Source organism: Pinus tabuliformis, chromosome 7 (genome assembly GCF_031772625.1).
Source record: "Pinus tabuliformis cultivar Carrire ecotype Pingquan chromosome 7, CPIR1, whole genome shotgun sequence".
NCBI lineage: Eukaryota > Viridiplantae > Streptophyta > Pinopsida > Pinales > Pinaceae > Pinus > Pinus tabuliformis.
The window spans coordinates 29278439-29305782 of record NC_142293.1 but is presented as its reverse complement, the minus strand read 5'-3'; positions in this window follow the sequence as shown (position 1 = coordinate 29305782).

Below are 27344 nucleotides of genomic sequence, written 5' to 3'. Positions count from 1 at the left end.
GTTGGTACCATCATAGATGAGGGGGCTTCTGTGAGTATCCTTTCCTCAACTGCTTGGAAAGCGCTTGGTTCACCATCGCTTTTTCCTAAGATGAGAAATCTAACAGGCTTTGATAAAGGAACCAGTCGACCGTTAGGGATCCTTCCCAATGTGCCCATAACATTAAGAGGGAAAACCGTTCACATGAATGTTATGGTAGTTCAAGGACCCCTGGATTACAATCTACTCCTTGGATGAGACTATATTTATTGCATGGGAGCAATTGTCTCCTCACTCTTTAGAGTAATGTGTTTTCCGCACGAAGGAAGAATGGTCAAGCTCGTAGACCAGCTTTCATTCCCCGGTTCAAGCATAGCAAATAGTCATATACCATCCCTAAATGGTCTTTTCACGCAAGAAATGTCTCAATCCCCAGTCCGCCCACCCGATGAGCGCGAGTGATTCGGGGGACATGACTGAAACCCAGGGGGCATGCACCCTGGTCTGCTTCGGCAGGAAAACTTCGGGTATAGGGTAGGTTTCCGCGAGAGAATATGACTAGTCTGTACTCCCGTCCGTGATTGGAAGAGGGGGTTATTCTAGAACAAGATTCTCTTGTCAAAGTTACATGAGTGGAGTAGCCTCCTTCACTCACCTTTGTCTATTTCGGTAAACATCGCCGAAGAAGTGTTTTTTTTGCGCTGTGAATAAAAAAATATTTGGGTAACCTGTAAGAGGTAGGCCTCTCCTGGTAAAACAAATGTTTTAACGGAAAGAAGAAGGGGTAACCTTGAAATTCTTTTTTATACCTGGGAGCATGAAAACCTTTTGGCATGCAAGCAAAGAGTGATCATTTATCTGTTTTTGGTATTGGTCGTTTCCTAACTTGCATTAAGAAAGGATGTGGGGCAAAACTCTAAAAATTGTCGTTTTTATATATGAGACATTCTTATCACACGACTGGATTAATCGAGCAGTTTTAGCACATAGTTCAAGCTCATTAAAAAATAAACATAAGACATGAGCAAATGTTTCCCCCCACGTTTAAGCTCATTGTTACACAAAAATATCGTCATCACGATTATTTGCAGTCAGTATGAGTCTATCATCACTTGTACTGTCCTCCTAAGCAAGTCTCAGACCTCATCTCTTCAAATCAAGCTTTGGAAATGAGAGAAATATATTAAAAATCAATGTAACTCTGGTTCTGCACTTTCTCTCATGGTCACCTGCGGTCCCGCACCTTCTGTGTACAAAAACTGCGGACCTGCCCGCTCTGTCCCTAACGGTGTAGGTGGGGACCCCTGTGAAAGTCAAAAGGCGCAAGTTTTATCTTAAAAACTCACTTTGGGTTAATTCTAGAGGTTTCTAGAAGGAATTTTGACGTGGATTGTTCGCTCTGAGGTGGTTCATGCATCCCAAAAGAGAAGGAGCTAATCCCTTGATGAGAGGAGCTATCCCTTTGAAGGAGGGATTTATCCCTTTGAAGGAGGACCTAGTAACCTCCCTCCATTGCACTATAAATACAGGCATTGGGCTGGTTGCTAGAGAGGTTAGAAGCTGAACATTTTTTAGGGTAAATGCTGGTGAAATCAAGACTTCCTAGTTAAGCCTAAAGAGGAGAGATCACATACCTTTTGGGTTTCATTGGGGAGTGAGTGAAACTTGTCAAAGTAGAGGAGACTTCTTGCTGGACCCTGGGAGGAGCTTGTACAGCGTCAAGGCAAAGGTTGTAAGGTTCTTCTTCTTTTGAATTAATATAATCAAACTCATTTTTCTCAACAAGTATCTTATGTTATTTGTTTCATGGACTCCTTGACTTTCATGTTAAATATGTTTTATGCAATTGGCTTTTCAGGTGCTATTTAATTTTTTTGCCTTGTTTGTGTTTGCAGATTCGCGAAAAGGAGCTCATTTGGATCGAAGGAGCGAGGGCATCCACAAGCTAGTGTTGGACCTAAGGTAGGCCCTAAAAACACTTGTTTGCTATTGTCTATCAAAGCATATTTAGAGAAAGATAGTGTCTGGTTGGTTTGCTTTTCATTAGGTCTTCTTTGATTCTAGGAAGGTCTATCTTGTCCGCAAGATCGACTTATTCTGTGTGACAAAATGGCGACCACAATGGGAGGTTGATTGTTTTCCTTGTGTTTACTTTGACCTGAGAAACTCTATTTTTGTTTCTATTTTTGGCTTGTTGTGTGTAAAATTGGGTAGAGTTTGTAGATCCAGGGTTATTTTTCGTTTTTCATAGCTTTGGGAGAGGACCGCACCCTAGCCGTTTGACACAGTGCGTACTTACCCGCAGCTTGGCTTTTAGCACAAAGCGGGACCACACCTGTGCCAACTGTGGGCCTACGGACCCTGTCAAAATTTTGAAAACCCTAAAATTTCCTCTGTCAATCAGCTTAGTTTGTCATTAGAAATTGTTATCCACTGCCTAGACCTGCATATAACTTGTCAGAAGCTTTCCTTGGATTGGTTTCGTTAGTGTTAGGGTTTTAGGTGAAATTCCTAAGAGTTTGCTTGTTGGGTTTGTTTTTCATTTTGGTTTTGTAGTGGCTCTGAGCTTAGAAGCTGTAGGGACTTCAGATCACCTTAGTGTCTACCAGCCTTCTTATGAGTCTCACCATGTATGAAATCTCCCCTTGTTGAGGAATCCGCTTTGTATTTTCTCATTTCAAAACTTCGAAAAGCTTGTGTTTGAGAGCTTGGTTTTTCATTTTCAAAAAGAAAATGAAATTGGTTGTTCTTGATTGATTTGTGATTCTGCATGAATTAGTCCTTAGCTTACATCTAGCTGAGTAAAACATCCTCTAAAAAGACTTTTAGTAGGCTCTGACTTCAAATAGGTTTTTATAGTTTGTAGCTCTCAAAGTTAGTTATTTTTATTAGTTTTGAGTGTTTTATTTACAAAATAAAATAAAAAAAATCTCTTTTGAAAAAAGTTTGTTTTTTGTAGTGATTGAGTGCTTTGAAACGAAAAAGGGAAATTTTTGTGAAATAATTAGTTGTCTCGTTTTGAGTGCTTTGGAAAGGAAAAGCTCTTCTTTTAATTTGTTTAATTGAGAAAGATTTGTGTTTACAAAGTATTTGCATTCTCAAACTCTTTCTTAGTTTAGAAGTTCATCGAAGAGAAAAAGATTGTTTGGATCATCTTAGGTGCATTTTTAGTGATTTTGAGTCGAGTCTTCATACCACGAGTTTCATCTCCGCACCTTTGGACTTAAACAAAAACCACTAAAATTAACGCTTAAAGTAAAATTCACCTAGTAACATTTTTATTTCTAGGGCTCTTATACACCAACTTAGCTTAGGCTAGTGTCTTGGAGTAGGAGAGTAATTAACTCTCCAAGACAGTAAAAACAAACAAGTAGTTGTATCTTGTGGTAGGGAAGAAATCCAATTTTTGCATTTATGCTCTGGGAAAGCTCCTCTTAAAGGAGAAGCACGAGATCGTGTCTGAACCAGTGTGGGAATCAATCCTTCCTCATTGGGAATGACGCCAGATATTCATGTATTACAAATGGTAAACCTCGGATTAACCATTGTCGAGGAGCCTGGGGTCACTTGTTGGTAAACCTTGGATTATGTCAAGGAGCCTTCAAGGGGATTGAGCTTGCTACTCTGCCCTTGCGTGCGTATCGGATCGTAGACTGTTCCCCCAGGTGTATTTGTCTCAGTTGGTAACCTTAGTGGCCATATTCTTTAGGAATCTTCCTAAGGTGACAGTGGTGGGAAGATCCCACTATACCTGGAGCAAACGTCGGCTAGACTCACTTGGATTTTCTGGGGGGTTCACTTCACTCGAGACAATTAAGTGGAGGAACTTGTGCCAGTCTATTCATTAAGCAGGTTGTCGGGGTAACTGTTCCAACCGCCATTTCTGTACTGAACTCTACGACGTTGGATTTCATCACCAACTAGTGTTTTCGGTCCGGAAAGTTACTGTTTGTGTGTGTTTGACCTCCTAGATTCTTTAGGCGTGTGATTCAAATTTGTTTGGTTCTTTAGAGACTTTAGGTGCTTTTCATTGAGATTTTACTTTGTTTGCGTGTGAAGTAGTTAAAAGTCTTTAACTGTGGTTGAATTACCAAGACAGTCCCGTAGACTTCGGGGCCAGTCTCTTGAGATTATAAACGTGGCTGAGTTACTGAGGAAGTCCTGTAGACTTCGGGGCCAACCTCCTGAGGAAGTACCGAGCCAACTTGAAGGCTTAAAAGTCCTCGTAACTCCTAGAGACAGTAGAGTTGCGTCACCGGAAGAAGGAGAATCTTATTTGATAGTACATCAGATTTTCAAATGCCAGTAGCAGAATATAATCCACAGTCAGTGTATGTCTCTGAAATCGCTGGTAGCTTTTCATCTACTAGCGATATAGGTGAAGAACCCGAAATATCTGAACCTGAAAGTGAATTTGCTGCTACTCCGACATCGGGGTTTGTTTCTCCATCTTTTAGTGGTCCTGGTTCACCTAGGGTAGAAAGAGTAATCACTCAAGATCTTCCTTCTGGATTGATTTCTATTGAAGAACTTGCTCCGGAAGAAGAAGAAGTAGGCATCCCTATCCCTGAAAATCAACCGGTTATTGAATTAAGGGAGCGTGAATCAATTTTTTACAGTCCGCCTAGGAGTAGTTCTTGGTATCTTTCTTTGACTAATTATTTAGAAAACTCAGGGTTAAGTTTTTCACCACCTCGTGCTCCTTATCACTCAACACCTAGAGGTTTTTACACTCCCGTCAATATGGCAGGACAATCGTCCATGTTTACTCAATCGCCTGAATCTTTTTTGTACGGTGGTCCATCTGTTCCCTCTGGGTATCAGTCTCTTTCTGGTACTTTTTTGGGAGCATCTCCTCAACCCATTGAGCAAGGGTTATTAACTGGAAGCAATGGTACAAAGCCGTTGAGCGTAGAAGACATTCTTATGATGTCAGGTTCCATTCCCAATCCTCAACCTCAAGGTGGCCAGTTACCGCCTGGGGGGCAGCCTCAATTAATGCCTGGGGGGCAACCTCAAGGTACACAATTTGCATCTGGGGGGCAACCTCAAGGACAGTACATACATACGGGACAGTACGTTCCTCAAGGTCAATCCCAGACTCAATATGTACCCCAAGGTCAACCCCAGTATCAGTATGTGCCTCAAGGGTATCAACCCTAAGGTCAATACTCGAACCAAGGTTTCCAACCACCCCAAGGTCAAACGTTTGTTCAAGGAACGGGAAATGTACCTTTCAATTATCAATCCTACCCTCAACCCGGTTATGGTCTTCAGTATTCTCAACCAGTTATGGGTCAGTACCCCGGAATGAATATAGTGTGGGATCCATCGCAAACCCAACAAGTGTTGCAGCCAAGTGTATAGTTGTCATCTCAAACTGGACAACCCTTAGTTTCTGGTGCATCCCAGCAACCAGACCAGTCTAACATTCAAACTTTTGTACCTTCGGTAGTTTCTCAGCCTGAGCCTAGTACACCTCGTACTCCGCCTCAAATGACTGCTACAACTGCCGCTACATCTGTTCAATCTACCCCACCTACTTCTGGAGTATTGACAGCTCCGGTTTCTACTGTTCCTGTATCTACTCCTCAGACATCTTTACCAACGTCTAGATCTATGATTCAAACTTCGATTCAGAAGCCTGTAGGACAACCTGGTTTAAGTACGGTTGTCACAAGTCAACCACAATTCACCTATCAACCGTACCAGGGATAGTACCAATTCGGTCCTACTGTCCAGTAGCCAATTTATCAGTATCAACCGTATCCTGGGTACACTTATCAACAACCTCAACAACCTTAGTACGGTCCGGTTAATCCTGGTTTTCCGGGAGGATACAATATCCCAAACGCGATTCCTATTCCTAGTTATCCTAGATATCCTCCTCCTGGGGCTGGTCTCATGACCCAGAGTTTTAGGGATCCTAATCGGCAGTTACCGTTTATCGCAACTTTGGACTTACCTGACTTGTCGCACCTAACAAACGATCCCATTAATTATCTTCCATTTTGGCCGCCAATGCCGAATAATTTTCCCAGTGACATTCCCAAGTTCGAAGGTAAATCAGGAGAGGACCCGTCGAACCATGTGATGACTTACCACCTCTGGTGTGTGTCTAACTCCATCACAGATGATTTGATCCGTCTTAGACTTTTCTAGCGCACTCTAATTGGTCTCGTAGCCAAGTGGTACATTGAGTTACCGCGAGGCACTTTTTATAATTTTAATCAGTTAGCTACCTCGTTTTTAACTCATTTTCAGTTGTTCGTCTGATATGACAATGGCACGGAATTGTTAACTTCGCTAAAACAATCGACATCCACGTACATTTCAGATCATATTCACGAGTGGAGACGTCGACGCCGTTTAGTGAAGGTATTTATTCCGGATCAAATCTTGGCTGAGTGGTTTGTAAAATCTTTGTTGCCAAAGATCACTGAAGATGTTGCTAAAGCCGGAGTTGTTACTGAGGAGCAAGTCATTGCTCAAGCACAGTACCTTGACTTGGTCTATACTCAGTCAGGTACGTTACATGAAAAAATCCCCGATCTTCCCAAGTCAAATCAAATCGCTGCAGCTCCTTCGGGATCTCATGCCGCCGATGGTATGATCGGCACAGTTAACACTAAAAGTAAGAAGAAGTCTTCCAAGAATTCTTCCCCTATCATAACCTTGCCTGATTCCCCAACAGGAGATTCCTCTGCAGAAATTTCCGCCGATATTCACGTTGTAGAGTCATCTATAGCCAAATCAAAATCCGGTGGGAAGAAGAAAGGAAAGAAGAAGAATAAAACGGACAAAAGTTCAAAGGAGAAACCTAAAAAGGTGGAATCCAATGACAAAAAGCGCAAACCTCGTTATCCTTGTCTCATTTGTGATGATGAACATTTTACAAGAGACTGCCCTCATCGTACAGAGGTTGCGAAGATTGTCAAGGGTTCCCAAACTACTGCTGTTTTGAAGGATCCTTTTCCGGCTCAAGACAGCAAGATGATAGGTTCATCCTCGAGTGCCAATGAAGAACCCATACTGATGATGTCCCATGTTAGGATTGCGACTCGATCGCAAGATTATGGTAGTAAGAGTCCTGTTGATGGTAAAGAAGCAGAATCTTCTCATTCTAATCCATCAACCTCAGCTCCCGGTTCCGATCCACTACAGATCGAGAAACCTAATCCAGACTTAGTAATCAAACCGCCCGCCAAGGGTATACTTCGAAAGTCAGCTTTCAATCCACATGCGAGAGTGGCTCAGAATTATAACATTGTTGAGGATTTAGCTATTTCACCCTCAGCAATGTCGGCTTTGGAAGTGCTGCAATCATGCCCAGCACAACGTAAATTACTTTTGTCGGCTATAGGAGCTGTTGATATTCAGGACTCGAACCTAATAATTTTCGATCTAGAAAATAGTACACCACGTTTGCCTCATCAAATGGCTTTCCAGATACCAGTGATAGTAAAAAACAGGCATATTCATCGGACTGTAATTGATGAGGGAGCCTCAACGTGTATTATGTCGATACAGTGTTGGAGATCGCTTGGTTCTCCTTCACTAAATCAATCCCCAACGATTCTAAAGGTCTTTGATGGCCGTGGGTTTCATCCTTTTGGCATTCTACAGGATTTGACTATAGGGGTTGAAAGAAAAACCGTTAGTTTAGATGTGGAGGTGGTTGATGCCCCTCTGGACTACAACCTTCTCTTGGGTCGAAGTTGGTCTTACGCTATGACAGCGGTCGTTTCATCGGTCTTTCGAGTAATAAAATTTCCACACAATGGAAAGATCGTAACAATAGACCCGCTAGCTTACTTTTCATCCGACCCAGCCTCTTCGGAGAGTATTCAGCATGTTGTTAAAACGACTATCCCATATAAGGATGTTGGAGTAGGATTAGTTAAAGATGTCGGTTTACTAGGAACTTTTCCTTTTCCTCCAATCAACGCATCATCTTCATTTGCAACCATTCATATGATTACATCAGACACCATTGTTTATGATGATCCTTGGATCATTCCTTCTGAATCTGAGATAGACTCATTTGGTGATTCCATGCCTTTGAGTCCATATGAAATTGCCTATGAAGCTGTGCAGTCGTTTGCTGACTCGTTTTCAACCAAAAATGACTTAATGAATGTGGTCCGTGAGGAATCACTCTTCACATCAACCTCGGATTTAAATACATTTTCTGAACTTGTTCACTCTGATGAGCAAATTCGTGAAACTTTGTGTGTAGATGATTTACCATGGGAAGATATCCATCACAGATCTTCGTTTTTACCTGAGGATGATCGTTTTGAAAATGATTTCTCATCAATTTTTACAAATGAATACATCAAGGAACCTCAAAATCCAATGAAACATCCTGATTCAGAGTTAAATTTGGGGAACATCTCTCGAACTATTCCTATTGACATTTCAGTTAAGCCCGGAATTGTTGAAAACATTCATATAGGTGTTGTTAGAGTCGGTCTTGTTGCCCTCCATCAGCGATCAAAGCTCTTTGCATTTGCATAAGTAGGTGTCTCATCAGTGTCAATTTTTGCATCCCATTAGGCATGCCATAACCCTGATGGAGGAGCTGGTGTCTTTTTCCCCCTCTTGGCATTGTTGGATCAGGTCATTTCAGTCCTTAGTCACTTTCAAGCTTGTCTTGTCTTGTCTTGAGGTCAAATTCCTAGGTCTAGGGTTTTGGTCAAGATGGTTTACAAGGTCATGTCTCTGAAGGTCAATAAGTGCTCAGCAAGCCAAAGGGATGATTTTAAAGATGTTTCTTCGCAAATTCCAATCTTTTACAGTTAATGTTCACCTTGGATTTAAAAACTCTGTTTTTAAAGCCAAGGTCATTTTTTAAAAAATTTGTAAAAAGTGATGAAATTTCAAAAAACTTCCAGAGACAGCATGTAACCCTAGCTCCCTTGCCAAGATCCCTCAGATGATATCCCTGCAAAAAGTATCGAGCAAAAGCATTAAGTCAGTCAATTTCATGACAAAGGAAACCAAGAAAAGTCAATTTTATAAAGTGTCAAAGAGAAACATTATAAAGTGGGTTTGGGCATGAAATTATTTCAAATCAAAGATATAAAGGCCCAATCTCCCTCCATCGACCCTCATTGTGCATCCAAGCTACTTGCAAGAGCGATTAAGTGAAAGTTTGAACGAATTTGGGAGCTGGACAGGCACGCGACCCGTCAGACCAGGTGCGCGACCCGTCAGAGGCGCGCGACCCGTCAGCAGTGTTCCGGCAGTGTAATTTTACAAAGGGCACGACCCGTCAGTGGCGCGCGACCCGTTGGGTGAGGCGCGCGACCCGTCAGCGCCATCTTTACAAAACCGCCTGCAAATTCATCCAAGGAGCCAACAAATCACTAAATTGCCTGAGGTAGGCCCTCCAAACTTATAAATTGCTGCTTGTTATGATTAAAGACACCATGAATTCATTTTTAAAGATCTCCATGTTGCTGTAGTTTGAATTTGTAAAAATGCCTAGGGTTTTATGCTGTTTTAAGAGTATTCCCTTGTAATCATTTTTTCCCCATTCCCATTTCTTTTTCCTTGATATTCCATGTAAATTTCCCTTTTAAATTTGTAAAGAAAAATCCAAACCCTACCCCTCTTCCCTAAAAATGAAAAATTAAGCCCTAACCCTATCTCTCATTACCCATGTAAAACAATGTATATAATGATGCATATGCAATGATTTTTGCAATGTTTTTTCCCTTAAATCCCTGTTTTATATGTTTATTCCCATTTTCCCTTTAAAAGTGTCCCTCCCCTAACATTCCCTTCATGCTCCTTGTCCCCCTTGAAACAGCATACAAATCAGCATTTTACAAAGCAGAAACAGCAGTACATTTTGGCCACTCTGCTCCTTAAACAATGTCAGAAACCGAAACCTATGAGCAGAGTGATGACCAGGCATCAGCTTCAGAGATTGAGATACAGAGGAGGCCTCATAAGGGTGGTAAGGGTGGTCATCATAGGCGAGAGGAGCCCACCTCTTTGACAGATTTACAAGCTTGTCCTATGGCAGTCTCATGTTTCCAGTACATGTCTTGCTATGAGTTTTGTGAGAGGATCTCTCGGATTCAGCACCACAGAGAGTTGGCTCGCCTGTTTGTTTTACACTTGCATGATGGACATGTCAACCTTGTCGGGGTGGACTTCACATTGACACCTGAGGTGATTGCACAGGCCACAGGGATACCTAATGTTGGAGAGGTATGGAATAAGCGCAAGGTGCTGGACAGTGTCCATTTTGAGCCTTTTGTTAGACCAGCACTCATGAGACACTTGACAGGAGTGTTTCCCTTCAGATTTCTCAGGAGTGAGTATGCTCCCATGATGAGGCTCATCATGCTCTATTTTACCTGTGAGGGCAGATTTTCACAGGTATATTCATACCATATTCGCCTCTTGATGCACTTCACCCAGGTACGGATGATGAACATCCCTGTTTTCTTCTATCAGAACATTGAGAAGATGGTGTCCATGATGCAGAGGAAGAGCCCGGCACAGCAGTACAGGAGCCTTTACCATTATGGTTTGATTCAGCTAGTGGTATTACATCAGTTGGCTCAGCAGGGCATCTCATGGGAGGAGTTCATCTCTCGTGAGTTTTTCACAGCACCATCACCGCCACATCCTGAGGTTATTCATGAGGAGGGAGGACCATCACAGCAGCATGACATCCCCGTCACTAGACATGTCAGCTCCTCACCTTTGGTTACTTATCAGAGAGGCCAGAGGGCCTTATTTGCAGCAGCCAGGCGAGTATTATCTCCACACCAGGTGGAAGGGGTCTCGCCTTCTTCATCGGCTCAGCGAGTGTTATCTCCACATCAGGTGGAAGGGGCCTCGCTTTCTTCAGCAGCACAGGTACCAGGGAGGGGCAAACAGCCCAAGATTGATGAGGGACCATCAGGTGTTCCAGATATAGAGTTTATTGATATTGATGTCAGTTCTCCTAGCCGAGAGTCAAAGGAGATCATTTAGCACCTTAGAGCTGAAAATGATGCCTTGCAGAGGAGATTAGAGGGGGCACAATGGACCATCACATACCTCGAGCAGCGCAACAAACAGTTGGAGGATGAGCAAGCACTTGATGAGCTGTGGAGGATTCGTAGTGACCGTATTTTGAACCGGAGAAGACCCGGTGATCTATTGCCCGCTGAGCGAGAGTCCATGCTCATCCAGGTAAATGCACACTTGGAGAGGTTGTTGGCTAAGGCCAACCAAGAGAAGAAATTGCTGAGGAACATGAATAACCATTATTGGGCAAGAATGCATGTGTGCAAGGCAAAGATGAAAATGTTCCAAAGGCGGTTGGCCAAGGCACAAAAAGGGAGAAAGAGGCCTGATCCCCTCCATATCTTGGCCGAGGCTTCACTGAAGGACCAAGGCACTAAATAGCCTAGCCACAGCACAAATCCCAAGAAATTTTGAACATTTTGGGTCAATTTTGATTTTTCAGGCAATTTACAGGTTTTTGTCCATTAACGGGTCTCACCCCCTGCGCGACCCTTCATCCCGGCAACTCCGTTTTGCAAAAACTCAGCATTTCCAGATTTTTTATGAGAAGTTACATATGCTCATCAATGGACTTGAGATTTTATGAAGTTTTGGGCCTCCAGAAGGTCAAAAAAGGAGCAAAAATTGACTTTCTGCCACATTTTTGAGTTGCAGAAAGCAGTCTTGGGAGATTGCAATTTTGGAGGGGCAAATGACCACCAAATTCAGAAATTCCAGTTGGGTTGGAAAGTAGACTCACAGACCTTTCCAACAAGCCTACTCTTGCTCAATTTGGCCACCTGGAAGTGCCCCAAATGTGGTCCCAAAGGCGCGCAACCCGTCAGGCAGAGGCGCGCGACCCGTCAGGCAAACTTCTCCAGATTTCAGTGTACAGCTCAGAAAAATGCAGTTTGACCCTGTTTGACTTTTTGGGTGGATTATTATCCTATTTGATGTAATTAATTTACTTTATTGACACTTTTACTCTTATGTACCTCTTCTAGAAGATTCATTCATGAAAAAGGTGAAAATTAAATGAATGAATTGGTTTCCTAGCTTATAAAGGCAAGTTGTTTTGACTGCCTAGTTTGTAGTGCTTAGTTTAGAAGTGGTTGAAACAGCTCCTAGGATAGTGAGATCGACACATGGAGGCAGGGAAAGAGGTTAGATGATCTATATTATGTACTTTCTTGCTCATTTTGATGGTTGGACTCTTGAGGGAGAAGCTATCATTGTATTATTCACTGTATCTCTGCAATTTTTGGCTAACGAAGACCAGGGTTTTGCAGTCCTTTTTGGGATTCTTGTGGTTACATGTATTGATGGTGTGTTTCTCTATGTACTTGTAAGTGTGTTATGTGAATCATTTCCTTTCTTTTCCTTCTGCACATTAAGCAAACGAAGTGTTAAAGTAAGAATTCATGACTGTCATGCTCTGCTTTTAAGTTTGTTTAATTTCAATGTTTTCTACTGTTTAAGGAGAATTCAAAGTTATTGTTTGCTCTCCTTAGCTCCTCACTTTTCATTCCTGACCATCCACCTCAATCAAAGGCATCAATACTGTCTCCTACTTCGCCCCAAAGAACCCCCTGCAGAAACTGTGTCCTATCCCCGCACCCAAAATTGTTATCCCCTCAATTTGCCACCAAAAACCCTAAAACCTCAAATCAGCCTTTTTGATCAATTTACTAGCCTAAAATCAGTGTTATCCTATTGGTCATCTCATTCCATTGAAGATCTCACCGAGATAGACCGGAGAGAGCCCTCTCCTGCCCCGTAGGGCTAGCTACGAGGCGAAGTGGTTTGATGTTGCCTTGAGGTTTACCTTTCTCAGCCTGAGGTGAAATTTCAAGCGCTAACAGGTGCCCCGTGTACAAATGATGAAATTCAATTATATAAGGCCCTATTTCAAGAATTTCGCGACGTGTTTGCCTAGTCCTATGAGGAAATGCCAGGAATTGATCCCGCGATTGTTGTTCATGAGATCAAGACTTACCCGGACGCTAAACCCGTCTGGCAACGTTTGCGTCAGATTCACCCACGAAAAGTTGTTGCAATTAAAGTAGAAGTTGAAAAACTATTGAAAACAGGTTTCATTTATCCGATCCCTTTAACGGATTGGGTATCGAATATTGTTCCGGTTAACAAAAAGCAGGGAACAATAAGAATATGCATCGTCTATAGGGACATTAATCGAGCCTGTCCAAAGGACAATTACCCAACTCACTATATCGATCAAATCATTGATGATTGTGTCGGCAGCGAATTATTTTCCTTCATGGACGGCTTTTCCGGATACAATCAAATCAATATTCTACCTGCCGATCAACCAAAAACGGCTTTCATTTGTTCATGGGGGACATTTGCTTATTGCAAATTACCTTTTGGGCTTAATAATGTCGGAGCAACTTTTCAAAGGGCGATGTCTTATGCGTTTCATGACATCAAGCGCATTGTGCAACCGTATCTCGATGACTTTCCTGCTCATTCATTACATCGAGCTGATCACCTCGTCCATTTACGAGCAATCTTTATGAGGTGTAGGCATTATCAGATTCGGTTGAACCCACACAAATGTGTCTTCTGTATAGAAACGGGTCGATTGCTGGGGTTTGTAGTTTCGAAAGCCGGCATTCGCGTTGATCCCTCGAAGGTTGAAGCTATCATCAAATTGTCTCCTCCTTCGAGTCTTCGCCAACTCCAAAGTTTGTAGGGGAAAGTAAACTTTTTATGACGATTCATTCCTAACTACGCCGAGGTTACAAAGGGTTTTACCCGGTTGTTGAAGCAAAACATTCAATTCTATTGGGATGAGATAGCTCAGAAATCTTTTGATGCACTCAAACACGCGTTGACCCATGCACCGTTGTTGCATCCTCCCAACTACAACCAGGATTACTTCTTGTATCTCGCCGCCTCTCATTCCACCATTGGAATGGTCTTAGTTCAGGAAGATGAATCAGGAACGGAACATGTGATATATTACCTCAGTCACACACTAAATCCAACTGAGCTAAAATACTCGCATGTGGAGAAATTGGCATTGGCAGCTGTGCAAGCTGTCCAACGTTTCCGTCACTACATTCTACTACGTAAAACTACGGTGATTTCGGATTGCAACCCTATGATCTACATTTTGACCAAGCAATTGCTAGGGGGCAAGTACTCTAAATGGATCGTTATCCTGCAAGAGTTCGACTTGGAGTTTGAGAAATCTAAGTCTAAGAAATCTTTAGTTTTTGCGGAGTTAATGTGTGACTTCCCGCGTGCTGACACAGAAACTGTGGCGGAGGAGCCCATTGCAAACGAATCCTTGTTTCTAATCAGCACTTTAGATCCGTGGTATGGGGATATCATTGTTTATCTCCAGACCCAATCCTTTCGGCCAGAAATTTCAAGGTCAGAACGTCGAAAAATTCGATTCCAGTCCCAACAATTCAAGATTATCGGGGATACTCTTTATCGCCGTGGGGCGGACTCTGTTTTCAGACGTTGCTTAACTCATGAGGAATCTGAAAGGGTTCTAAATGACTGTCACTCTGGAGCATGTGGTGGTCATATGTCTGGGTTTGCCACAGCCCAAAAGATATTGCGCGCTGGCTACTTCTGGCCGTCTTTATTTAAAGATTGTATTACGGCGGTCCGAAAATGCCACAACTGCCATATTTTTGATCGTAAGATGCACGCTCCACCTACTCCTCTCCACCCTATAATTGTCGTTGGTCCTTTTGCCAAATGGGGTATCAATTTTATTACATGTAACCCTCACTCGGCCGGGGGGCATGCGTATATCATCCTTGCGGTAGATTATTTTACTAAGTGGGCCGAGGCGATGCCTACATTTGAGGCAGACGACAAGACATCTGCAATTTTCGTGTTCAATCATATAATTGCTAGGTTTGGTGTCCCGTAAGCGATAATCATTGATCATGGGCGTCATTTTCGAAACGTTATGATGACCGAACTTACAGGCCAGCTTGGTTTACGTCACGATAGTTCAACCCCTTATTATCCACAAGCGAATGGTCTGGTTGAATCCATCAACAAATTTTTAGTTATCATGATCTGATGAATCATTGGGATTCATCGGTCGAATTGGCACAACATGCTATTTTCAGCGCTTTGGGCGTACCGAACTTCAGTAAAAACATCAACAGGGTTCACTCCTTTCCAACTAGTCTATGGTTTGGAAGCCGTGTTACCCATTGAATGCGAAATCTCGTCACTGCAAATGGCCATCGAGTTACTTCCAGCCACTTCTGAAGAGGAAAAGCGTTTGTTATACTTGGCTCAATTAGATGAGAATCGACGTGATGCTGCATTGGAAATCGAGACTCACGCAAAACGAATGAAAGCTCAGTATGATCGAAATGTGACCCCTCGAAATTTTTCGGAAGGAGATCTAGTCTTAGTTTATGATCAAGCTAATGATAAGTTAGGCGCTGGAAAATTCGTTCCTATGTGGCATGGTCCCTATGTTGTCAAGCGAAAGCTAGCCAAAGGGGCTTATGAATTGGTAGACTTTGATGGGGACTCTTTGGGTAAACCCAGAAATGGCCTTTACTTGAAGAGGTATTATGCTTAAAAGAATGGGTATGGAGATTTTTTTAGTTAGGATAGTTTTTCTTTCAAGCTGGTGTGTTTTAGTTTAAACAGTGTGCTTAGCTTAGAGAGTGTTTTTCGTCATTATTCCTGCTTATCTTGGTTTTACTCTTGATATTGCAGATGTCGATGCCTCTCCAAACATACATTGGTTTCGCTGATCGTGCTTGTCGTAATACACGGAACATCTCTTCCGCAGCTTGGGTTATCTATTCGCCCTCTAACGAGTTAGTATCTATGCATGGGGTAAGCCTCGGTCAAACAACGAACAACATTGCCGAGTACAGTGCAGTGATTGAGTTATTGTCTGAATCTATTTCATTTGGGATTCGGAGTTTGATAGTGAGGTTAGATTCTGAACTCGTTGTATTACAGCTTAATAGAGTGTATGCCATTAGAAATCCAGTGTTGTTAAGATTATTTTTGAGAGTGCGTCTCTTGGAACGTGAGTTTGATTACATTGAATATCAGCATATTCCAAGGTCTTTAAATACATTAGCAAATGCAATTGCTTCTCGAATGTTAAATAGACATTTGCAATAATCATACATGTAAATTTAAAATCATTCCATAACATGATTAACAAGATAAAGCCGGTAATAGTGATATATATATATAGGAGTGTGTCAAAAAATACATCGTCTTCGATCATAGGTTGAAAAACACCTTATAATCGGCAAAAATGATAAGTACAAAAAACAAAAATGTCACATGTGCCCACAATAGGCGATCATCCTATCACTAGTGATGATATATATAAGAAACCACTGCACAGGCCACCTTGCAAAGGAACCTCCTAAAAGGTCCCGGGACTCCAATCACATAGCGCTGAAGTTGACGAGGAATGTCGTCTATAGTGGTCTCAGGAATATCTCTTGTCAAGCGCTCGAGATGACCCTCCAACTCGGCCAAAACCTCTGCTGACTCGTCCTGTGGGGCTGGCACGGGTGCAACTGGTTGTTTCCTCTCAAAAGGCCGGAGAGCGGCTGGTCGCTGTGGACCCACATCTGCATTTTAAAATTTTTACTATCAGTTTTGAGATGATAGAAAAATAAAAAAATATATATAAAATAGGAAAACGTTGGAAAGGATTTTACCTGACTCGTCCCACTGCTCTCCTGGTGGAAGAGCCATGTCTGGGTCACCACGAAAATCTATCCCAGCGTAAGGGAAGTCCTGAATGGAAAAGACCTGGTTTTCCAACCATTAGAAATACTCAGGTTTGAAGCGAGCAACCTCTATCCTCTCGTCCGGGTGACGGGCCATGACTGCAACCCATCGCAGTAGTTTGGGCTCTCGAGGAAGCCCAGCTCCAACAGTAAGGTGCTGTGGGATCAGCATAGGAACCCTCTCCAGGCCAAAACTCACGACCAAAGCCCCATAACCAAAGGTCTTTAGTCGTCCGTTCTTGGCCCTGGTCAGTTGGCCTTTCACATTGGCCAACATGGCATCGCACCAGTTGAAGATGGTGCCTCGAAAGCAATCAACTGCCATACGCATCTGGGATCCGATGGAAATATGTAATGCGGCAGCTCCGCAAAGTCTGGTGACAGTAAACGCAATCACCATGAGTTCAGGACTCGTCTTTATGTCTATCCCTTTGTCTCTAGCCTGGCTGTTGCAGTACTCTAGCTGGAGGCTATCGACAGACTGGCCACCTGGCCTAGTCCCGTGCAGAGTCAAGTCTTCGCCTCTCTTGGGCAAACCAGTCAAGAAATATATGTCCGTCGGCTCGATTTCGAACTGGTGGCCGCCAATGAAGAAACACTGGTCCTGTATGCTCCATCTGTCAACCAGCCACTATAAGAAATCCACCTGAGCCCTCATGCCAGGAATGGCCCAGAATTTCTATAATCCGCACGCCCTCAAAGCATCAAGTGAAGGCTAATGATTCCATGCGGCAGCATCCACGTCCTCATGCTCTCGTTCACGCCAATCTAGCATGATGTTATCTCTGCATCAAGCATAAAGATTAATTAAATTGCTAGAAAATATTTTGGTTGGTCCATTTTTGAGAATTTTTGGGTTCAAAACCCTTGCGGCGGGGTACGCACCCTCCGGGTTAGACACAGTGCGTGGGACTGCACTTTGTCTACATGGAAGGTGCGGACCCCGAGCTTTTTCCCAATGGAGAAAAAGTCGAGGTCCGCAAGCCCACAATGGTAAACCTGCGGGCCCCCACGCACAGGTTTTGTGCCTAAAAACCCTCCCAAAAATGAAATGAAGGACTAAAACAAAAAACTAAACGGTTGAAAATGAAGAGTAGGATGATGTGGATTACCTAGAGAAGACGGCACTCGATTCCGACGGTTGGATTTTCCGAAATCTTCACGGGAAGTTTTCTAAGAAAAAGCACTATTTTCTCACCCAAATTCAAACGGTAAAAATGAATTGGCAAAGGCCCTTTTTATAAGTTTTTTGAGTAAATGAATCGCAAAAATTGTTTATGTTTCACTTTGAAAAGGTATTTTGCGACGTTTTTATCCATTTCAAACAGGTATGAGTAATGTTTGTGTTTTTGTACAGAATAAAAGATTATTCAGGCGAAATCTACCATTTTCAACAGAAAAACATGTAGAGTCATCTTTAAGCTCTTTTCTGACTCCTAAAAACATGAAAAGATTACCGAGTGTTTCTTTTAAACTCGTTAAAACGGAATTAAAAGACGGTCCCCTTACAGCTCTTTTCCGACCGTAAAAACATGAAAAGATTGCCGGATTTTTGTCGTTTCAAATTTGATATTGGTTATAAAACGACGTGTCATTGATCGCCTTTTTACTTTTTCGGGTCAAAGGCACTAATGACGAAAAGTACTCCTTGGTCGTAAAAGATCAAGCGGTTCTCTCAAGTATTATTTTATACTTTTTCGGGCTTGGGAGACACAAATGTACGAAAAAGGTTAACTCTGGAGTCTTCTTAAGTTTTTTCAGACTCTCTAAAATTGAAAAATGCCGAGTTTCTCCTATACTGGACTCGTTAAAATTTCACAGTAAAAGACCTGTTCAATTACAAACAGGAACGAACCACTCCTTCTTAGGGTTCGAATTTAAGCTTATAATCAAGCAAATATTATCCTCCTCAAGCTTGTCAAAAATAAAGAGGTACTTGCCAGAAATGGTGGGGGAAAAGAGAGAGAAATGAGCCTGTTTGTCATACTTTGTAACCACTCTTGAACACGGCACTTTTATTCACCTGGGCTGGGAAATCCTTTGCCTAACAGTTGATCAAACCACATTGAAAGTCTTCAGCTGGTTTCTGGGTATTAACTTTGGGTCAATTGTCACCAAACCATCTGTTGTGTCGTTATGTGTTCAAGAGGTCACTGCCAATAAGCCATTCATCTGCAAAATATCTGTCATTCATCTTGACCATCCCTGAGTCAGTCTTTGCAACTAAATTTCTTCAACTTGATCTATGATTTCGTGTTGTGGCCTTGCCTACGACGGATCGCTTTCTATCAACATCAGCTCATTATCTAGAAAGACGATCTACGAATCGTCAGTGCCTTGAGATCTGCATGCATCAATGGCAGGTTTCTCGCCTTTGACGACAGTTTACATCATTGACTTTCGATCAAAGGATTCTGTGACATGCTCGACATCAACACATCTATTCGCATCTCATGGACTGTACTAGGTACTTTGAGAGCCATTGACATTACTGGTGGTTTCTCTCACACTTGTTAATAGTTTACATCATCAACTGGTAATCAAGTGGTTTCTACCATGTTCGACATCAACACATTCATTCGCATGGATAGAATCGTACTGTTTCGGAAAGTAGAAATGAAGACCCTGGATCTAGTTTCCACAATCCAGGCTGCGAGGAATTTTGTATTCATTATATAATGGACTATTCATAAACAGATGGCTACGTCCATACTGTGTCCACATGAGTCTATACTTGTGATGTTTTACAAGATCATTCCTGTATCAGAACAGTAGTTAGTTTCTAGTCAATTTTTATCTGAGTATGGGAATGCCTACCTCAGCGATGATATGATCTCATATATATATATCTTGCATTGAATGTTTTTACAGGTTCCAACCGGGTTCTCCACAAGATGATCCTCGAAATGATAAAGTACTTCACTCTTCCTAAATGATAAGAAATCCTCATCTACTACAGACTTCGCACTTTAGGGGGCAATCTGTTAAACAAAAATATTGTCATCATGATTATTTGCAGTCAGTATGAGTCTATCATCACTTGTATTGTCCTCCTAAGCAAGTCTCAGACCTCAGCTCTTCAAATCAAGCTTTGGAAATGAGAGAAAGACATTAAAAATCAATGTAACTCTGGTTCCGCACTTTCTCTCATGGTCACCTGCGGTCCCGCACCTTTTGTGTACAAAAACTACGGACCTGCCCGCTCTGTCCCTAACGGTGTAAGTGCGGACCCCTGTGAAAGTCAAAAGGCGCAAGTTTTATCTTAAAAAACTCACTTTGGGTTAATTCTAAAGGTTTCTAGAAGGAATTTTGATGTGGATTGTTCGCTCTGAGGTGGTTCATGCATCCCAAAAGAGAAGGAGCTAATCCCTTGATGAGAGGAGCTATCCCTTTGAAGGAGGGCTTTATCCCTTTGAAGGAGGACCTAGTAACCTCCCTCTTTTGCACTATAAATATAGGAATTGGGCTGGTTGCTAGAGAGGTTAGAAGCTGAATATTTTTTAGGGTAAATGTTGGTGAAATCAAGACTTCCTAGTTAAGCCTAAAGAGGAGAGATCACATACCTTTTGGGTTTCATTGGGGAGTGAGTGAAACTTGTCAAAGTAGAGGAGACTTCTTGTTGGACCCTGGGAGGAGCTTGTACAGCGTCAAGGCAAAGGTTGTAAGGTTCTTCTTCTTTTGAATTAATATAATCAAACTCATTTTTCTCAACAAGTATCTTACGTTATTTGTTTCATGGACTCCTTGACTTTCATGTTAAATATGTTTTATGCAATTGGCTTTTCAGGTGCTATTTAATTTGTTTGCCATGTTTGTGTTTGTGGATTCACGAAAAGGAGCTCATTTGGATCGAAGGAGCGAAGGCTTCCACAAGCTAGCGTTGGACCTAAGGTAGGCCCTAAAAACACTTGTTTGCTATTGTCTATCAAAGCATATCTAGTCTTAGTTTATGATCAAGCTAATGATAAGTTAGGCGCTGGAAAATTCGTTCCTATGTGGCATGGTCCCTATGTTGTCAAGCGAAAGCTAGCCAAAGGGGCTTATGAATTGGTAGACTTTGATGGGGACTCTTTGGGTAAACCCAGAAATGGCCTTTACTTGAAGAGGTATTATGCTTAAAAGAATGGGTATGGAGATTTTTTTAGTTAGGATAGTTTTTCTTTCTAGCTAGTATGTTTTAGTTTAAACAGTGTGCTTAGCTTAGAGAGTGTTTTTCTTCATTATTCCTGCTTATCTTGGTTTTACTCTTGATATTGCAGATGTCGATGCCTCTCCAAACATACATTGGTTTCGCTGATGGTGCTTGTCGTAATACACGGAACATCTCTTCCGCAGCTTGGGTTATCTATTCGCCCTCTAACGAGTTAGTATCTATGCATGGGGTAAGCCTCGGTCAAACAACGAACAACATTGCCGAGTACAGTGCAGTGATTGAGTTATTGTCTGAATCTATTTCATTTGGGATTCGGAGTTTGATAGTGAGGTTAGATTCTGAACTCGTTGTATTACAGCTTAATAGAGTGTATGCCATTAGAAATCCAGTGTTGTTAAGATTATTTTTGAGAGTGCGTCTCTTGGAACGTGAGTTTGATTACATTGAATATCAGCATATTCCAAGGTCTTTAAATACATTAGCAGATGCAACTTCTTCTCGAATGTTAAATAGACATTTGCAATAATCATACATGTAAATTTAAAATCATTCCATAACATGATTAACAAGATAAAGCCGGTAATAGTGATATATATATATAGGAGTGTGTCAAAAAATACATCGTCTTCGATCATAGATTGAAAAACACCTTATAATCAGCAAAAATGATAAGTACAAAAAACAAAAATGTCACATGTGCCCACAATAGGCGATCATCCTATCACTGGTGATGATATCTATAAGAAACCACTGCACGGGCCACCTTGCAAAGGAACCTCCTAAAAGGTCCCAGGACTCCAATCACATAGCGCTGAAGTCGACGAGGAATGTCGTCTATAGTGCTCTCAGGAATATCTCCTGTCAAGCGCTCGAGATGACCCTCCAACTCGGCCAAAACCTCTGTTGACTCGTCCTGTTGGGCTAGCGTGGGTGCAACTGGTTGTTTCCTCTCAAAAGGTCGGAGAGCGGCTGGTCGCTGTGGACCCACATCTGCATTTTAAAATTTTTACTATCAGTTTTGAGATGATAGAAAAATAAAAAATATATATATAAAATAGGAAAACGTTGGAAAGGATTTTACCTGACTCGTCCCACTGCTCTCCTGGTGGAAAAGCCATGTCTGGGTCACCACGAAAATCTATCCCAGCGTAAGGGAAGTCCTGAATGGAAAAGACCTGGTTTTCCAACCATTAGAAATACTCAGGTTTGAAGCGAGCAACCTCTATCCTCTCGTCCGGGTGACGAGCCATGACTGTGACCCATCGCATCAGTTTGGGCTCTTGAGGAAGCCCAGCTCCAATAGTAAGGTGTTGTGGGATCAGCATAGGAACCCTCTCCAGGCCAAAACTCACGACCAAAGCCCCATAACCAAAGGTCTTTAGTCGTCCGTTCTTGGCCCTGGTCAGTTGGCCTTTCACATTGGCCAACACGGCATCACACCAGTTGAAGATGGTGCCTCGAAAGCAATCAACTGCCATACGCATCTGGGATCTGGTGGCAATATGTAATGCGGTAGCTCCGCAAAGTCTGGTGACAGTAAACGCAATCACCATGAGTTCAGGAATCGTCTTTATGTCTATCCCTTTGTCTCTAGCCTGGCTGTTGCAGTACTCTAGCCGGAGGCTATCGACAGACTGGCCACCATGGAAAATTTTAGGGGCTAATGTTCGCCCAGTGGGCTAATTTTCCATGATTTTTCCACAAAAAAGATTCGCCAATTTCCAATTTTATAAAAGACGATTCGCCCAAATTTTAGAATATAAAATTATTTTACCTTAAAAATCGCCAACATTATATAGAGGCTATATATAAAATAATTATAGATTTGAATAATTTTACAAATATATCAATAAACATTTATAATTTGCATATTAGGGATTAGTGAGATTCGCCAATGTTTTAAACTTCAAGAAAATTTTCCATCCTTAAAATTTTCCTTGCTGGCCACCTGGCCTAGTCCCGTGCAGAGTCAAGTCTTCGCCTCTCTTGCACAAACCAGTCAAGAAATATATGTCCGTCGGCTTGATTTCGAACTGGTGGCCGCCAATGAAGAAACACTGGTCCTGTATGCTCCATCTGTCAACCAGTCACTATAAGAAATCCACCTGAGCCCTCATGCCAGGAATGGCCCAGAATTTCTATAATCCGCACGCCCTCAAAGCATCAAGTGAAGGCTAATGATCCCATGCGGCAGCATCCACATCCTCATGCTCTCGTTCACGCCAATCTAGCATGATGTGCTCTCTGCATCAAGCATAAAGATTAATTAAATTTCTAGAAAATATTTTGGTTGGTCCATTTTTGAGAATTTTTGGGTTCAAAACCCTTGCGGCGGGGTACGCACCCTCTGGGTTAGACACAGTGCGTGGGACTGCACTTTGTCTACACGGAAGGTGCGGACCCCGAGCTTTTTCCCAATGGAGAAAAAGTCGGGGTCCGCAAGCCCGCAATGGTAAACCTACGGGCCCCCGCGCGTGGGTTTTGCGCCTAAAAATCCTCCGAAAAAATGAAATGAAGGACTAAAACAAAAAACTAAACGGTTGAAAATGAAGAGTAGGATGATGTGGATTACCTAGAGAAGACGGCACTCGATTCTGACGGTTGGATTTTCCGAAATCTTCACGGGAAGTTTTCTAAGCAAAAGCACTATTTTCTCACCCAAATTCAAACGGTAAAAATGAATTGGCAAAGGCCCTTTTTATAAGTTTTTTGAGTAAATGAATCGCAAAATTTGTTTATGTTTCACTTTGAAAAGGTATTTTGCGACGTTTTTATCCATTTCAAACAGGTATGAGTAATGTTTGTGTTTTTGTACAGAATAAAAGATTATTCAGGCGAAATCTACCATTTTCAACAGAAAAACATGTAGAGTCATCTTTAAGCTCTTTTCTGACTCCTAAAAACATGAAAAGATTGCCGAGTGTTTCTTTTAAACTCGTTAAAACGGAATTAAAAGACGGTCCCCTTACAGCTCTTTTCCGACCGTAAAAACATGAAAAGATTGCCGGATTTTTGTCGTTTCAAATTTGATATTGGTTATAAAACGACGTGTCATTGATCGCTTTTTTACTTTTTCGGGTCAAAGGCACTAATGACGAAAAGTACTCCTTGGTCGTAAAAGATCAAGCGGTTCTCTCAAGTATTATTTTATACTTTTTCGGGCTTGGGAGACACAAATGTACGAAAAAGGTTAACTCTGGAGTCTTCTTAAGTTTTTTCAGACTCTCTAAAATTGAAAAATGCCGAGTTTCTCCTATACTGGACTCGTTAAAATTTCACAGTAAAAGACCTGTTCAATTACAAACAGGAACGAACCACTCCTTCTTAGGGTTCGAATTTAAACTAAGTTGGACTCATCCGAAGGATGAGCTTATAATCAAGAAAATGTTATCCTCCTCAAGCTTTTCAAAAATAAAGAGGTACTTGCCAGAAATGGTGGGGGAAAAGAGAGAGAAATGAGCATGTTTGTCATACTTTGTAACCACTCTTGAACACGGCACTTTTATTCACCTGGGCTGGGAAATCCTTTGCCTAACAGTTGATCAAACCACATTGAAAGTCTTCAGCTGGTTTCTGGGTATTAACTTTGGGTCAATTGTCACCAAACCATCTGTTGTGTCGTTATGTGTTCAAGAGGTCACTGCCAATAAGCCATTCATCTGCAAAATATCTGTCATTCATCTTGACTATCCCTGAGTCAGTCTTTGCAACTAAATTTCTTCAACTTGATCTATGATTTCGTGTTGTGGCCTTGCCTATGACGGATTGCTTTCTATCAACATCAGCTCATTATCTAGAAAGACGATCTAGGAATCGTCAGTACCTTGAGATATGCATGCATCAATGGCAGGTTTCTCGCCTTTGACGACAGTTTACATCATTGACTTTCGATCAAAGGATTCCGTGACATGCTCGACATCAACACATCTATTCGCATCTCATGGACTGTACTAGGTACTTTGAGAGCCATTGACATTACTGGTGGTTTCTCTCACACTTGTTAACAGTTTACATCATCAACTGGTAATCAAGTGGTTTCTACCATGTTCGACATCAACACATTCATTCGCATGGATAGAATCTTACTGTTTCGGGAAGTAGAAATGAAGACCCTGGATCTAGTTTCCACAATCCAAGCTGCGAGGAATTTTGTATTCATTATATAATGGACTATTCATAAACAGATGGCTGCGTCCATACTGTGTCCACATGAGTCTATACTTGTGATGTTTTACAAGATCATTCTTGTATCAGAACAGTAGTTAGTTTCTAGTCAATTTTTATCTGAGTATGGGAATGCCTACCTCAGCAATGATATGATCTCATATATATATCTTGCATTGAATGTTTTTACAGGTTCCAACCGGGTTCTCCACAAGATGATCCTCGAAATGATAAAGTACTTCACTCTTCCTAAATGATAAGAAATCCTCATCTACTACAGACTTCGCACTTTAGGGGGCAATCTGTTACACAAAAATATCGTCATCATGATTATTTGCAGTCAGTATGAGTCTATCATCACTTGTATTGTCCTCCTAAGCAAGTCTCAGACCTTAGCTCTTCAAATCAAGCTTTGGAAATGAGAGAAAGACATTAAAAATCAATGTAACTCTGGTTCCGCACTTTCTCTCATGGTCACCTGCGGTCTCGCACCTTCTGTGTACAAAAACTACGGACCTGCCCGCTCTGTCCCTAACGGTGTAGGTGCGGACCCCTGTGAAAGTCAAAAGGCGCAAGTTTTATCTTAAAAAACTCACTTTGGGTTAATTCTAGAGGTTTCTAGAAGGAATTTTGATGTGGATTGTTCGCTCTGAGGTGGTTCATGCATCCCAAAAGAGAAGGAGCTAATCCCTTATAAGGAGGACCTAGTAACCTCCCTCCATTGCACTATAAATATAGGAATTGGGCTGGTTGCTAGATAGGTTAGAAGCTGAACATTTTTGAGGGTAAATGTTGGTGAAATCAAGACTTCCTAGTTAAGCCTAAAGAGGAGAGATCACATACCTTTTTGGTTTCATTGGGGAGTGAGTGAAACTTGTCAAAGTAGAGGAGACTTCTTGCTGGACCCTGGGAGGAGCTTGTACAGCATCAAGGCAAAGGTTGTAAGGTTATTCTTCTTTTGAATTAATATAATCAAACTCATTTTTCTCAACAAGTATCTTATGTTATTTGTTTCATGGACTCCTTGACTTTCATGTTAAATATGTTTTATGCAATTGGCTTTTCAGGTGCTATTTAATTTGTTTGCCTTGTTTGTGTTTGCAGATTCGCGAAAAGGAGCTCATTTGGATCGAAGGAGCGAAGGCTTCCACAAGCTAGCGTTGGACCTAAGGTAGGCCCTAAAAACACTTGTTTGCTATTGTATATCAAAGCATATTTAGAGAAAGATAGTGTCTAGTTGGTTTTCTTGTCATTAGGTCTTCTTTAGATTCTAGGAAGGTCTATCTTGTCCGCAAGATCGACTTATTCCGTGTGACACTCATTAAAAAATGAACTATTCACCGGTAAATAACCATCGTGAATGTAGCACTTCAGCCATTAAAGCCTTGGTCGTGTTTGCACCATCACCTCCACTTTTGCATTGGCCGATCATTCACCTCCATTTGATTGTTTACCCATTTTGAGGAACAGCTGCGAAGAGTGATTTCACTAGCCATCCTTGTAACACTGCCGTGATTGGAAAATTCCAAACCTTACCTGGAATCAGTTGCTATCCATTTTATCACTCGTTCCTCAAAAGACGAGTCTCCTTTAAGCTCTTTTCAACTGACTCGTAAAATATGAAAATATTGCCGAGCCATTGGCCTCTCCAGCTCGTTAAAGGGACCGGAAGTGCTATCTCTCCTCTAAATTTTAATCTTTTTGGACCTGAGAGATTATTACACAAAACGATCAAGCGCTTGTTTTGTTCGGCTCGTTAAAAGTATCGAAAATTCATCCCTTCTGTATTGTTTTATACTTTTTCGGACTTAAGGGATTAGATGACGAAAATGGAATTTTTGAGTTACCTTTACTTTCCTTTTCAGACTCTCTAAAATTGAAAAGGACCGAGTTATCTTTGTCGTTAAACTCGTTAAAAGTTTAATAGCGTCAAACTTGTCTATAGACGAGAACGAGTTTCACTATCGCTAGGCTCGTTAAAACATAGCGATGGGTTTGCCCGAAGGGAAAATTATAGAACAAGCATATGTTATACTCCTCAAGCTTGACAAAAATAAAGAGGTACTGGTCAGCAATGACTGGGGAAAATTGGGAAGAAAACTTGAAGAAACTTTGTTGGTAGCAAGTCGCTCTTGAACATGACACTTCCACTCCGCGTCCGAGTCAGGTTGGGTTGTTTCATTCACCAATCACATCACCATGGTCCCATCATACCATCCACATTTGGGGTTAATGCTACCAATCCATCACATCAGTGTCGCCGA